Source organism: Perca fluviatilis, chromosome 3 (genome assembly GCF_010015445.1).
Source record: "Perca fluviatilis chromosome 3, GENO_Pfluv_1.0, whole genome shotgun sequence".
Lineage (NCBI taxonomy): Eukaryota > Metazoa > Chordata > Actinopteri > Perciformes > Percidae > Perca > Perca fluviatilis.
This window is the reverse complement of record NC_053114.1, coordinates 26173119-26189063: the sequence shown is the minus strand read 5'-3', so window position 1 is coordinate 26189063 and position 15945 is coordinate 26173119. Positions and strand designations below refer to the sequence as shown.

At 41.4% G+C, this 15945-nt stretch overlaps 1 long non-coding RNA gene across 1 annotated transcript in view; it reads left to right on the top strand.

Annotated features, from left to right (window-relative positions):
• The window catches only part of LOC120556118, a 67912-nt gene extending 67291 nt beyond the window's left edge, over positions 1-621 (top strand). Inside the window, exon 4 of the long non-coding RNA XR_005638807.1 lies at positions 356-621. This is a non-coding gene — a long non-coding RNA (uncharacterized LOC120556118). The remainder of the gene's footprint in view (positions 1-355) is intronic.
• The last annotated feature ends 15324 nt before the right edge of the window (positions 622-15945 follow it).

The window sequence follows — 15945 nt, the reverse complement described above, 5'->3', positions numbered from 1 at the left end:
ATAATTTACCAAACTACATCATCCCATCCGCACTGGCTTGCCTTCAACTGGGCTCATCAGCCCCCAAAAAGTGCCTTTTCCTTTTGGGAATGGTTACCAATAATACATTTCAATTTCAGAGTGGTGAATTATCCCAATTGTAGATTGAGAATTGCTGTTTGCGTGTATTTATTTTTGCTGCACTGTCCTAGCTCCCTGATGTATGTCCCCACACCCTCGGCCTCTACTTTGATGTGGATATCACTGAGCCTCATCGTTGCCCCCAGTCACCCTGTCAGCACCTTTTGATGTTTCCTGTGTGCACATCCAGATAGAATTTCTAATAAGAAGTCATTATCATTTTGATTTCTTGCAGAATGAGAAGAGTGACCTCTGGCATTTATCCTAGATGACTTGGTTGGGAGAAGAACTAACTGTTGTGGTGATGATTTGAGCAACATTGTAGGTTTGGTAAGTTTGAAGGCAGATTTGTCTGACTGGCCTTCAGCCAAAAATGCTCACCATGTACATTGTGTGAAAATTTGGTTAACTTAAGTCTGTATTAAGTAAGAAGTAACACCCACCAATTCACCTCTATGCAGAATTTAGCCATTTTTAGCTGCTTTTGGATTATTGTTTTGGTTTTCAAACGACACTGCCATTTTTCTTTATTCTTTTAATATAAAATCTTACTCAATGATTATAGTAATTTCAATGATTTTCAAATATTTTGTAGACATTATTGTGATGTTCATAGGTTCTTGGTAAAATTCCACTGAGATTCAATACAATTGCTGCTGTTAAAGCCTGTCTTGGTTAATGAGATTTTCTACATAGATACCCTAGTGCACATAGTAGAGAGATAGTTAATTGGATGTTTGCTTCCTTAGAACCACAATGCATTCTTTTCATTTCATTCTGTGTTTTTGTTTATTAGTTGAGATTTCATTCGAAAGCAGTTTTCTTTAGGACCTTTCAAAACAGCGAATATACTCTTACAAACATTGTTTAAGTTCAAGAAGTTGAGTTATACAATTTATGTGCTTTATTGGTTAGAGACAGGAAAAATAAAGGGAAAGTTTTGCAGTGAAAATGCTGGCTAAATTCAACTCCATTTCTGTAATTGGAGGGGTTATTACGAGGTACCTGTGATGAATTATGGCATCACAAAGCAGGCCTTTGGGCTTCCCTCTCCTGTGTGAGTCCAGGGAGCACCTGCACTACTTCAAGATGCTTTTGGCAAGCTTATTTGGAAAGGGTATTGTAATTTAGTTCAAAAAGCTTCTTTTTGTTAATCTCACATTCAATAGAGCAATCTTTTTTTTCAAAGACTCTCCATGTGCTTCTTCCTTCATTGTTGGTCTGAAAAAAAATCATCTGTGATTAGCATGCTAATGATTGGCACTGAAACCTGTGAGGATCAAGACAATTGAAGTACTTTCTGGGTGCCTGGAGATAACAAATAACCTTTAACAGATTAAATGTTGTGCTTCTATTGAGTAAACTCCTAATTTTCAAAGCAATTTGTGAAAAATACTGGGAGTAATCATTTCTTTTATGTTTAGGAGTCACACATCTGCCTCCAGCTCATTGGAGTTAATTATACTGAAGAACCTGTATTCTCATCTTTCCTCTCTTTTTGTCGGTGCGTTCCCAGTGGATCTGCATATTTTCTCCCCAGCTCTACTTGATGTTGTTGCCCGCTGCTTGTGTTCTGAGTGGTTCATTTAGGAGGCCTGGTGGTGCTGCTTTGTCACAGTGGTGAGAGATCAAAGAGGCTACTTAATGCTGAGGTTAAGGAAGAACTAGAACTCCCAGTTCAAGCAGTGTGCCGGGCCTGCTGCGGCTAGGTATCGTGTCAGAAATAATGAGCATAGTATAATTACCCCTTTAGATACACAAAACTCCTCAAATTTGGACATCATACAGTGAAAGCAGAGCTTTACGGAGCTCTCCTCAGGAAAGCTGGAGATAAAGAGAAGTACAGGTACACATAGGGCCAGGTCACAGTGCTGCACAAGTCAACAGTGAACAAATATAAAGGGTGGGTGGGAGGCCTTGGCAGAGGGCAGACACAGAGTCTGGCTTCATAGGGGAAAACAGTGTTATGTGTTCAAAGAGGCTGTTTGAAGATACTGGGAGGGCTGCCCTTAGCTGAAGACATCTGCCCCACAGTTCTCAATGAAGGGATCTTAGGAACATGCACACACAGCATTGGCAAAGTTGTATTAGTAAATGTTTCATTCAAAAACTTAGGTGTATTTTTAATTTCTTCCTTTCGACGTCCCTTTGTTTAATTTCTCTATCTACTATCTTGCATTTCTTCAGTTTTTCGAAATGCATCATTCAAACACAAACACACCAGACACTCGTAGGTTGTGACCCACTGCGCTACAAACCTAGCCTCAGTAGTTGTTAGAGGAGCCCAACCATTCTCAGACGATACCCTGCAGTGTGCACACACAGTTCATCTCTCTCCATGCCCAGGCCACAGGCTCTAGACAACCCCTGCCTCGTTACACACCCCTCATCCACCTCACTTTTACACTCTTGTTTCTATTTCTCTCTGTCTCTATATTTCTTTTTTTCCATCTCTACATTGATTCAAATCAATTCAGTCTATGAGTGTATGTGTCTATTTGTGAAGGTAGGTGGTCTCCGAGAGGAAACATCTCTTTTAATAGATGTGCATACAGTAAACTAGATAAAACCAATAAAATATCATTCTGTATAATCACCTGAGCTAACAATGTGTGTAGACATAAACAACACATATGACAATACATATTGGGCATTTCTAAGCTATAAATCAGCAATACCTCATCAGGATTGTATTTATATGTTACAGAGCTATTCTGCCTGGTGTCTGTCTCTGTGTGCATAACAAACAATAGATGACAGTCTATGATAGACATTCATATTTACAATGCATGTTTCACTTATAAGGAACTTCATCATTTTTCAATGTCTGGGTCACTTTCTTGCAGTTTCTTCCTGCTATCCACGCATGTTAAAAATGTTTAAATAAGTAGTAATTCTTTTTTTTTGTCAAGCTGTTCTCTACAGAAAAATACATTTTTAGTGTCATGGCATCTCTAATGTTTTCATTGCTACACAGCAGTGTGGTCATAAAGTCAGTGAGAAGTTGTGCAAATGTTAAGGATTTGAACTTTGAAAATATATGGATAACCCTGTGTATGTACTTGTTTTAAAAAATATAATTTTTGACTTGAATGATATTGGAGCAAGTTTAAAGGTTGTTGTGCAATTGAAACTTCTATTTACTCTGATATTCTTTAAGATACAGAGTTCCTCCTTCTACCACCCATTTGCCAAAGTAAAATCATACCTTTACTGGGCTGTTTTCCAAAAGTATGATGATCGTAAAACCAGTCCCTCCCGGATTACACTGCCTTTTTTTGAGATTGTTGTGGCCCAAAAGCTCCTGCAGGAGCAATATTTTGATTAAAAGTTGCGATGTCTTTTGTAATTTTGTTGCAATGAAGTTGCGAGAGACAGTGAAAATTGCAAAAAAAGTTGCGATTTCTTTTGGTATAGTTCTTTAAAAATAAAAAGGAAAATATTTTTGGGGGGAATAAAATTACTCTGGGCTGAGTTTTCCTAGTAACCTTACCAAAATGGCTCAGGATGCTGCAAATGTTGGTATAATTTGAAAATGGCTGGTGGATTCAAGACAAAAAATAAAAATTTATTGAATTAATCAAATTTGAACATGTCTGTCAGTGGCTTGTTGATCTTTACGTTGTTAGTTAATTTCCTATCCTGGCCTGGCCTGGGACACACATTTATACGGTTTGATAAAGTACTTATTGGACTTTAACTTATCATTGCACTTACAATAACGAGCGTAGCTGTCCTCAATTTAGGTAATCGTGTCGTCTCATCTCCGGTTTTTCCTGCATCCACCATGTGTTTGTGTGTGTTTGTGTGTGTGTTTGTGTGTGTGTGCGTGCGTCGGTCGCAGGGGGAACGGAGCAGCAGCCCCGCCCGCTGCAGATAGCCGACAGGATTGAAACAGCAGCAGCTTTCAGCGACTTTAGAGTGAAAAACGTTACAGCGTACATTGATGTTAAAATGTATATTGGTTGGCAGGACGGTCTGAAATGTTTTCGCTGTACATCTTGTTGGTAAATGTCAGATGTTCGAGTCACACACGTCTCGTCTTCATATCAGAAACAAGGAAATGAATTTGGCGAAGTACGTGTGTTACTTCAACCCATTCTCACTCCCGCTTGGTCAGTGGCTCTCAGAGTCACATACTGACACAAAGTATGGCACATGGGACTGCTGGGATTGGTTGAAGCCACCGGAAACTCCGGTGATTGGTCAAAATTGCGAGTCGCACCAAATTCACGGTGATTGGTTGAATTCACGTGAATTGTTGCGATTGCGACATTGCGAAATCCTGGAGGGACTGTAAAACCCAGTTTCAATATCTTTTAAACTGCTAAGATGTTTCTAAAAAAAGAAAAAGCTATTTAATTTAATACAGCCTTAGAATAGGGGATTACTAATGATATTAGATTAACTAACAACTATCCATCCATCCATCTTTAATCAGAGTTCATTTCTTGTTCATTTAATGTTATCGTTTAGTCTTAGTGCTTATCACGACCACTGATGCTCTCTTTTAAAAGCTGTTTTTGAAGCATCAACACAATTGTTAAATAAACCTAAACTATAGTGATACAAACAACACCCTGCAGGCTAAGGCACAATTGGGATTGGAATTTCTTGAATAGAATTGTTGATTTGCACCACGACGGCCGTGGGTTGTATATCCCCTGACTGGTTTTACATCCCTCACTTCCTGTGATCCACTGTCCTCCCCTTGGTAATGTAAGAACACCATTGTCTACACTGCAGTGATATACAGCAGAGCCACCACAGTGATGACTGCATAGCACTCATCATAAGCAGATACTAGAACGCACTGCTTTGAGGCTTCATTTGCGCTTAAGAGCACAGTCTTCATCATGCAGCAGCTAAATTGTACACTATTTTTACTTTTTTAACTTAAATCCAATAATCAACCATGTAGTATCTTAATGATGTGTCACACTGCAAGCTCTGACTGTTAAGTGTATACTTAGCTACTATTTGGTAATGTACTCTGTAACGTGTCTATTGTGTCAAAGTTACTTTGAAATGTATTCATTGTCTGCTTCAGCACCATGGACAGCCAACATTAAGAAATCACTAGATCACTACTTCCGTACTTCTACTGTATACATAACGCAGAGTCAAATACCTTGTATGTGTACACATACTTGGCCAATAAAGCTGATTCTGATTCATAAGTCACACAGTTATGTTATTACTGGCCATGGTTGTGACTGCTCTGCCTCAGTACTGGGGCTTTTGAAATGCTGTCTGCCTGTTAAATGGGTTTCTATTGGTGGCACATGTTTGACTCAATGTGGGAGCCAAGGCCAAGCAGAAAAGCAGTCTGTTCCTCTAACAACCCCCAGCCCTTAGGCTTCACAGAAGACCCACTATCTCGTGACAGCTCCATACAACTGTCTGGCAGTAAGCCTAAAGACCATGGCATCCAATTAGCTTTAATGAATTATAATATTGTGCAATTTGAATCAGCTTCTAATTCTGCATAATTACAGTATACTTTCTGGATGGGTTTGATTGCAATTACGTCTGTAACTGAAAGAAGGGAAAGAGTTCAAACAGAGGTACCAGGTATGCAGGTCTGCAAATACAGAAGCTTTCTTTGCCTTTTTTTGTCTTAATATGGAAATTGTGCTAAACGAAAACGTGCAAAAATGATGAGACAACTTTTTATTCTCTCTGCTTATTAAATTTGCAAGGTCAGGCACAATGGGCAAGGCTGTAATAGCTGCTGAGATAGTAGATTGCCCAATTAGATGAGGTCCTTCCAGTGATAAGCTGCTTTCTCTGTGTGTACTAAAGCACTGTGACCTTGAAATCATTGTAAAGATTAGTTAGAGCTGTTCTGACTAACAAGGCTGGTGTTTGCTTGTGCTGGATTTTGCTGGTAGGCCTATAGTAGCATCCTGTCTGGTCGGTAAGAGTTGTGCAACTGCACAAATGTGTTCCGATTACACAAACATCCCTCTTGTGTCTTTGTTTATTTAGGAGTTAATGAGATTGAATGCTAACTGTGAAGGATTCTGTCTTTCCCTTCCTCCCACATTCCTCACAGTTTGGCTGTCTTCTTGCCATTCCCTTCTTACTCACTATGGTGGTAATGCATTGGAAAGGAGAACCAAAGTCACACTACATTAGTTTGGTGGTGGCTGTTGCTGCAAAGAGCCATTACTCTTCCCTGACAGTATCAAAGAGAGCAGCATAGCTGGGCTGTGCCTAGCCTCCCGCTCTCTCTCACCATGCACCACTCGCAGGAAATTGCCTCATACTTCAGCAGGCAGGAGGTGAAACGGCAGTGACACCCATGCATGTGTCACATTCTCTGCTCAGGGCTTGGGTGGCAGTGGGCTTTGATGTCACATACTAATGCTGCCTGGAGAGCAGTAGAGGAGCACTGCCCATGGGAGGATAGGCCAGGCAGTGCTACAGAAACTGAGCTCTGGTTGGATACAGTGATGACAATGTACATGGACCTGACTGCGCTGCAGTGGAGCCCGAGTCATTGTAACGTGGGTGGTAGTGACTGATCTATGCATAGGCAAATAGTTGTTCCTACTTTCCTGTATGTAAATAAATTAATTTTTTACACAAGCAGTGTGCCAAGTAGTTTAGCTGTGACTAATGGAAACAGGTGGGATAAGCTGCGACTACCATCTCTATAGCTTGCTCTGTCAGTTGGTCGGTCCACAAAAATCTCCCCAACCTTTTGTCAGCCACAGTTTTCGCCCTATGGGGCTAAAATTTGACATTGAGGTCAAGTGTGTGTGAAGTTGTGTGTTAATGCATGAATGTGTGGATGCATGCACGTACATGGTCCCAGCTATTGCGAATTTGTACTTGTTTGAAAGATCTAGTCTAATTTAATTATTTTTGAAATTAAATTAATTGTACTTCATCAAATATTTTGAGGGTTGAGTTACAGCTAAGATGAGAAGAAAATATAAATAGATTGTAATAGTGGTAAAAAAAAAATGCAAATATCAAAAACAAAATGTATCAAAAAAACAGTTAAGGATGGAAAGGAGTACAAATTGTTTTGGACTGCTGCCTGAGAAAGTCTCAACAGTGAGATGAGACATGAAAGAGGTAGAGATGTGGCCTATATCACATTCAATTCCATGTCATAGGGAGCGTTATTGGACTTCACTCTTAATACACATCGTTGTTTTTTAAGATAGTGACGACACATGTACAATGCTGTACAAAGTTGTTTTTTTTGCCTTTGTTCCAGTCTGTTAAAAGAGAACAAGCCAATGGCAATTTGTGATAATCCTACCTGAAAAGCATTTTCAGAGTTGTGGTAGTGGATGTTACGAATTCAACAGAAGCACAGTCAGCGCTTTTCAGAGGCATGGTGGGTTAATTAGACTTATGCCTATAAGATAATGCTTTTTTTGAGCATCTTATGGAGAATATCAGACATTTTATCACAACCCTGCAAGCTAAGCAACATGCTTCAGTGCGTGGTAGAGTAGTGGACTGGTTGTTGTTTGCAGATAACATGCATGAACCATACTTGCAGAGATAAGAGGTGAACCCTTTTTCAGGGTTCGGTGGGGGGTGGAAATGTGTTGATGCCATTCCAGCTTCTCTCGCATCTTGCCACACTGCACCCATCATTCCGTGCAGATGTCTCGAGAGTACAAATGTTTATTGCTATTATAAAGCAGCCTTTGTTGTGATCGTGTGTACTCTCTGTCCCCTTCTGCTCTCCTTTCATTTTGTGCTGGGCTGAGGGGATTGGTGCAGCCCGCCTCCTCTGCGGCTCTGTGATTAGAAAGGGAGGGAGGGAGAGTGCTTCTCAGCAGGACTCTCTGTTTTATATTCATCAAAAGAGCTGCCTTTGATTTGCTCCCTCTTTGACGTGTGACAGCATGGACTGCAGCACCATACTGCTGCTAAGGAAATCGTGCACTTACCATCCCCTCTTCCACACTAGCCAGACCCTCTTCTCCTCTTTCCTGCCATCCTCCAGCCATGCCCCCCTCCTCCCCCAAAACCTTCCATTTACAGCCCGCCACTGTTCCCCCACCACCTCCACCTTCTGTAGTCTAACCCTCAGGCCAATGCACCAGCTTATTAATTTCTCCATTATTATTGATATTGCTGCTCGCCTGAAATCATCAGACTTTTGCCAAGGTTATTCTTGCTGAGAGTATGCCCCGCCTCTTCCTTGCGCCTCCCATCTTCTAAGAAACAGGCAGATAGAGGGGCTGAAAATATGGTGAGCTCACAGGCAGACAGACTTGCCGGCTGTTAGAAGATAACAAAGAGAATAAAGATAGATACAATACAGGAGAACTAAAACCCAGAATAGGACAGGATGATGTTGATATGTTGTTGATGACAATAATGAATATGATGAGATCCACATTCAGTCACTTCCTTATTAGGACTAATTGCTGAGTGTTTTTATAGATAATTGTTGATTGCACCATACATTTGTATTGTTTGTTTTCACCCCTTGATTGCTGTATTTAAATGTTGCCTTTTACTGATGGATGGTATGTGTTTGTATAAATATTGTTTATCTGGGTTATGTATGTCTTTGCGACCATGGTTATAACTATACAGAAGTTATTATGTTGTAGTTAAACAAAAATAAGCTTTGACAATATGCATGTGTTCCCTCTACCTTCTGCTTTCCAGGATAGTTCAGTGTGTGACCTTCAGCTCCTACACTGTGGGAGAAATCTGTAGGGCTGCCACCTCTTAGTCGATTAGTCGACTAATCGGTCGTTTTGGTCTTAGTCGACTAAAATTTCTTTAGTTGATAAGTCATTTTTTTATGCTTATTCATGCTTAATTACTAATTTCCAAGAAACTTATGAGCACATTTATGGTAAGCACAAGATTTAAAGTGGTGCTTTTGCAGGATTAATTGTGGAGAAACTCAGTTTTACAGATGGTTAATTAACTACATTTATATTTTGCTTTTCTAGTCTTAACCACCTCTCTAAGCGCACAGCTCTGTCAATTAAATCAACTAATCGATTAGTCGACAAAATTGTATAAGTGTTAGTCGACTAAGAATTTCTTTAGTCGAGGACAGCCCTAGAAATCTGTGGTTTCCCCTGTGTTGACACAGGAGCCCACTGTATACCCACCCTCAACTATCACAGTCAATCCTGCCTAGTCTGTGATAACTCACACTGCAATCACATACACATTCATACATACACCTTCACCTCACTGTTCAAAACTCCCATTTTCACTATGCTGTGCACAAACACACACACGCGCACACACACACACACAACACACACACACACACACACACACAGATGCGTAGCTGTGTTTGAACACGACTGCTCTGTACCACAGAGACTGAGCTGGTTATTAACAGCATAAATGATTTAAGAAATTTCCAACTCTGCAAACACTGGTTAGAGAGGCGATGCAGGAAAGAAAGAATGTGTGTTTGATCCATGAGGGACAAACATGACCAAGGTTAGCTTCCTGAGAAGGAACATGCTTGTGCAATATTTCAACTCATTCACATTTACTGTATTATTATACACACATATAGTACAACTGACATAGTTACTGTACACGCAGCACAAGCTGTGAAGCTGTGATGTTTACATTACCTCATCGCTAAATGCCTATATAAGTGTCTCCTTTGACAAGAAGCCTTCAGGTCATCAGTGTTACTGTAGCTCTTGAAAGCTTTTTGCTTAGTTGACCAATACAGGAATGCCAACTGAAGTGAGAAGGCATCAAAATAATAGCGAGTCACTGTGCATGAATAATAACTGGGTGTGGAGGTCGCAGCACCTTTCGGCATGTTTGTAGGCATCAGTTTGATTTTGCTGTCAGCTGCGATGGAGTTTGATTGGAGTTTGATGCCCTCCTCAGATGACACCAGACTGTTCAAGGTGAACACTCTGTAGGCCTGTCTACATGCATGCATCTTATCACCGTCTCCCTAATGGTCCTTCACTTAGCTCTGAGGCATCTTCTCCAGCACTCAAGCCAACATCACCCTCTGTCATTTCAAATGTTCACTTGCCCCAGTAAGCAGACACAGACATTTGGCTCGTTCTCCTCTATGCCACTTGACAGAAAGGGACTGCAAAGGAGACGAGTAGATGAGAGGAAAAGAGATGAGGAGTTAGAGGGGTGTTAAAGATGGCAACACTGCACTTTACGGTATGTCAGAAATGGCACATCTAGCCCCCTGTAATCTCTCAAGCCATGGCGTGGTGTGTCAGTGTTAAGTTGATACCAAGCTTTGGGCCTCTGTCTGTGTGTCTGTGCACATCTGCAGCTCCACTGTAGCGCCCCCTAATCCTACTCAAAAGGACAGCTAAGTGTGTATGTGCGAAAGATTCACTGTTCTTTTCTCTGAACAAAGTATTCTTGCTTTTTCCTCCCATTCCTTTGTGTTGCCAGTCTGCTCTTTGGCCCCACAGGACCCCCTAAAGCCTGTTGTTGATTCCAGCATTTATCCTTTCCTTCAGAGTGACTCGCCAGGAAGGGTCTTATTCTCTTAGCTTGGCAGACTGCCTGTTCCCGGAGGCCCGATGTCACACTGACGACCTGTTAGTAGAGTTTAGTAGAAACCTATACTTTTTTAGTTGAGCTTTGTGTGCCTGGCAGGCACAATATTAATGAATGGACCAGTGCTTTATACAGAAGCTCTAACCCTGCTTTTAGTGGCAAAGATTTGCTCGGTGAAACACTTCCAGTGTCATCTTACTGTATGTCCATCTGTAATAGTGCTATTCTCACAAACCTCCCATAAGCTGTCAGTGTTTTTGTAAGTGAGTTGACTTTTCTTCACTATCTGACAGATCCACTTATCAGTATAACTACAGCAATGTAAATCGTGTCGAGAGGAAGAGGCACACGGTGCATTTGTTTGCTTTTTTAAGGGTGTCCTGTATTCTGTATTCTGTTTTTTATGGTGTTTCTGTATTATAAAGTCAAGTTTGTTGTACATCACTATCATGTCATCGGTTTATCTTTAGCATGCTTCTCCATTGTCTGCTCTCCTGCTGCTGAAATCAACAGTATTCGATAGGGCTCTTGACACAGCTGAGCCTCGGAAACTCACCTCCTTTGTTCTCTCAGGAAAGGGTGCCAAATTCAATTGAAGATAGTAAATAGGAAAATGCTTCAAAGTCAGTACTTCTTACCTGATGAAGCAACAGACATATGTGTGCACTTGGCACACAGTAAGATTTTTTTTGCTCCTGGATAAGATTAAAAAAATAAATAAAAACATTCAATATTTGTGTTAAAGCTGGAGCATTATCACAAATACTGCGCCAACCATACAAGTCCTAATCTTATCAGTGACATCTACTCAGTAGAATCTCTTAATTTACAGAACTGAACAAATCTCAAAGGAAAAACTCTTTCTACATTCAGACACCTGTTCCCTCATTACAGTAGCTTTGGCAGAGCCAACTGCAAGCTATTATTTGCTAGTGGTCAGCATTTGACCTATCTGTGTGGATTAACGGTGAGAATGCTGACCGGGAGCTGGTCAGCCGTGATGCCGTCATACCTGAGTGAGTGGGCTCGACTACTGTAAGGCTGCAGATAGACTGTCAGGGGGCCGGGGCATTAGGGAGAAAGGCTAAACTCAGTTGGAGAAGCATTTGGGCTGATCTCTATATGCAACCACAGTTCGTGTCTGTGTCTTCCATACCAATAACCTCCAACAGAGGTGAAGCTTTTGAAATGAACCACTGCATAATGGAGATAAACTCAAGTCACGGGTCAAAGCGAGAGATAAGAGCCTGTATTTAACTGGGCAGTTTTATACATCATCTCTCCGCCTTGGAGCAGCGAATGGTTTGAAACAGGCCGAAGTGTGATTGCATGGGACAGAATGTGTTTGCCCATGTGTGACTGCAAGTTAATATTTTTCTGTGAGTGTGTGCATGATTATGTGTACATTTGTTTAACGGTGTTTGTGTGAAAAAGAGAGGGAGTGACTAGGCATTTGCTTGGATATGAATGTGAGTGGAGAGAATGAGTGTATGGGTGCGGGCCTGTGTGCGTCTGTTCTGGCAGTGAACGTGATTGTGTTTTGATTAGGTCTCAGTGGTGCGCCAAGTTCAGACCTTGTTGAGATTCTTGCCGCTCTCACATCCCCATCGCTTTCCCAATTTGACAGCTGATGGGATCTCAGATGGAATGTGCGTGTGTGAATTGCCAGCAATATACATAACAACCTAATTTCTCTTCTCTTCTCTTCTCTATCCCTCACCCCTTTCCCCTCTCTCTCGCTTTCATTCCTCTACCTCCTCTCTATTTACCTGCAGTCATTGCTCTATTTCTCTCTTTTTTCTTTCTGACTCTCCATACACCTCTCATACAATTCACAGGGTTCAGGAGCAGTGCCAACCCCTGCCTTTTAGTCTGTAGTTTTTCATCCTGATGGTTGCATGCTGTCACAATCCCTTGATCCAAAGTAACTCAGGGATAGTAGGTTTGCCAGTGAACAATGCCAATAGCACACCATTCTCTCATTACACAGTTCCTTATTGCTTTAAATGCAACTGTGTCCAGGGGTAACACCAACACAGACTGCTGATCTCCCTGTGTACACTTGATTGTGCATACTAACTGTGTCCTGGAATTTTGCTATGAATCTTAAAAGCATCGCTGTCACAAAGACTATTAAAAGCTTTGGAATTATGATTTACAAAAATGCTTTTGTGGCTAGACTCAATAATGGTCTTTAAATAACAAACACTTATTTTGAAGGTATGTTAATGATACTTGCTTACTGTTGATGTGATTTTAATATAATATGTAGTGGGCAAAACAGTGCCTCAGTGGCTGCATTGACAGCAAATCAAAATCCATCCAAATTTACAGGGCGTCACATTCAACACATCACATTGAGCATGGCAGATGACATTGACAATCATCATTGAGGTTGAAAAAACGTCAGGGTTTATAAAGACGCTATCAAGACCGACATCTGGGAAGCAATCAGGCTCACCCTTGGAATCAGTGTTAAGTGTTTTTGTTATTATTAACTGGGATATAAATTTTAGGGTTCCGACACACCTGGAGTGTGCAGGACGTGCTTGGCGCCAGTGTTTACAGAACGTTATTGTTCATCAGTGTGGATGCTGACATCCTTATTGTTATAGTTAACGTTCTTGTTGTGGACAGCCCTTAACTCTGTATAACCTGGCTTTTACTTTGCAACATAATGGTGCTGTGTTATTTATCAGTAAAAAAATGCTCATGCAGCAGGTACACATGAAAGGCACAACAGCTAGTTTTCAGTTTTCAGAGGGCTTGATATTAGTCAAGTGACATGTAGTGCATTTTTTTTAAAGATAATTTTTGTTTTTTTGGCCTTAATTTATACAGGACAGCTGAAGACATGAAAGGGGAGAGAGAGGGGGGGAATAACATGCAGCAAAGGGCCGCAGGGCGGATTCGAACCTGTGGCTGCTGCGTCGAGGAGTAAAGCTCTATATATGGGCGCCTGCTCTACCAGGTGAGGTACCCAGGCACCCATGCAATGCATTTTTAAAGGGCTAGAATGTACTGCGTGATTGTGTATTTGTATTTGTGCATGTGCGGCTTTGCCCACTATATACTGTCTGTATATAAAGTCTGTGTGCATATGATAACATAGGATGGATGATGTGTGTTTGATGGGTGTATGAATGTAGTGACGCGTTAGGACGGCTGTGGTAATGAGCCTTGGCAGCAGCTTGCTTTAGTATTAAATGCACATCTCCCTTCCTTTAAAGGCAGTGAAATGTTTACAGTGCTGTGGTTGGCTCCTGCAGCATGTCCGGCCATGGGGATATTATAGCAGCTCACAGCTCTAATCGCTCATCCTTGGCCATCAATCAAGGCTTTGGCCGCTCTCTTCCTCCCACCCCCACAGAACTTCTGACGTCTGCATTACAAGGACACTTTTAATGGCCTCCCAGAATGCCTATAATTAACCCCAGTTAAATAGTTTTGTCATTATTCATGTTGTGTGTTAGGTGGTTGCTGAGAAGTGTGTAAGGTTAGAGATTTTACTGCAGGCTTTTGAGTATCAAGCTCTTGATCAGTGGTGGAGGAAGTACTGAATCTCAGTACTTAAGTAAAAGTACAAATAACTAGAGACATATTTACTTAAGTAAAAGTAGAAGTACAACAATTAGGGTTCGGTACCGAACCCGGTACTTTTACCGGTACCGACCGAATCACGTCGATACTACCGAGTATTGGTTCACGTAAAATCAAACGGTGCCTGATTTTGGTACCTGAGAGTAAGCGCAAGCTTATCTGTCCTCTCTGCATGGTGACAGAGAGCAGAGGTCTGACACATGCGTGTGCAGAGGTGCGGACGGAGTAAACTACGTGGGCTCTGCAGTTTTGTTGAAGTCACAGTGAGTCACGGCGATGCCGATAAAGTGGTTTCAAGTGTGGTTACAGTTTTTCAAAACTTCACGCAGACAGCGTTTGCCACGATATGATATTAATGGCGAGGCGAAAGGCGGTCGCGGTGCTGTTGACATTACACTTCCTCTGACACGAGCAGGCACAACGGTGGTTTCTGTGCCCTGGGGACTGACTGACAGGCTGAGGTTGTAAGGCAAGGCAACTTTATTTTGTTCCATTTTAACATACCCGGATTATATCTCAACCCCTTACTGCACTTTTCTGTCCTAATCTATATAGTATAATATATAATAATAGTATCTGTAGTCACGCATTTTAACATACAAACCTCACTCCAATGAATGTTCACCCAGTAAGAGTGTTCGCCCCATGTTGGCTGAGTCCTGCAGTGGCGTAGGTTCAAATCCGACCTGCTGCCCTTTGCTGCATGTCTTCCCCCTTTCATGTCTATCCACTGTCACTGTATAATAAAGGGAAAAGCCCCACAAAATAATCTTTAAAAAGTTAAGTGACTAACTCAAAAGATAAATACTATATCACATGTTGGTGTAAACTCTACCTTCTTCAAATACTGTGCAGAACTTTTTTTTTCTTTCAGGCTCAGCCTTGAAATCTGTCACCGATTTAATTTCCGCCTCCCTACAGCATTTCTTTTATCATGCCAGGCAAGACAGGATGCAGGAGATGAAACTAAGTACAGGAAGAGTAGTTGTTTCTATCAGCAATCAGCACCAACTATGTGTTTTAATTCATGATAAAAAAAGAAGTCTGGCTTTGTTTATTAAAGGTCCAATGTGTAGGACTTTCTCCCATCTAGCATTGAGATCATATATCGCAATCTACTAGGGCTGAAACGATTCCTCGAATAACTCGAATAATTCGATTACAAAAAATCCTCGATGCAAAATGACTTGCCTCGAAGCTTCGTTAAATCAATGTTACCAACGTTGTATCGCTGACGGACGGTGTTTCCGCACGGAGCATTATTACTGTTGCACAGACGCGGCTCAGTCTGCTGCTGGCGACACATGCCAGAGCGTAATAGCGAGGGGCTAAGAGAAGAGACAGGCTGGAGAAAACTACAGAAAGTGTCCAAAGTTTGGAATCAGTTCAAACGTAATTAAAACTAAAACTCAGTGCAGTATGTCTACTGCAAAATGGAACTAGCTTACCACAATAATAGCACGACGTCAGTGCTTCAGCATCTCAACAGAAAATATGGAGTCTAACTTAATCATCCATCCCACGAAGCGGACCCGACAGAAGTAAATCACAGAGTCGTATGGACGATGAAACTACACCAAACACAACAACTACCAAAAACAAAGACAAGAAAATACGTAGTTTGTGTAGTGTTGTCCACGATCTGATCTAAAGAGCTGACACGTTGACTATCCCTTCGGAAAAACAGCTGATTGTTGTGCATCTCTCTCTCTCTCTCTC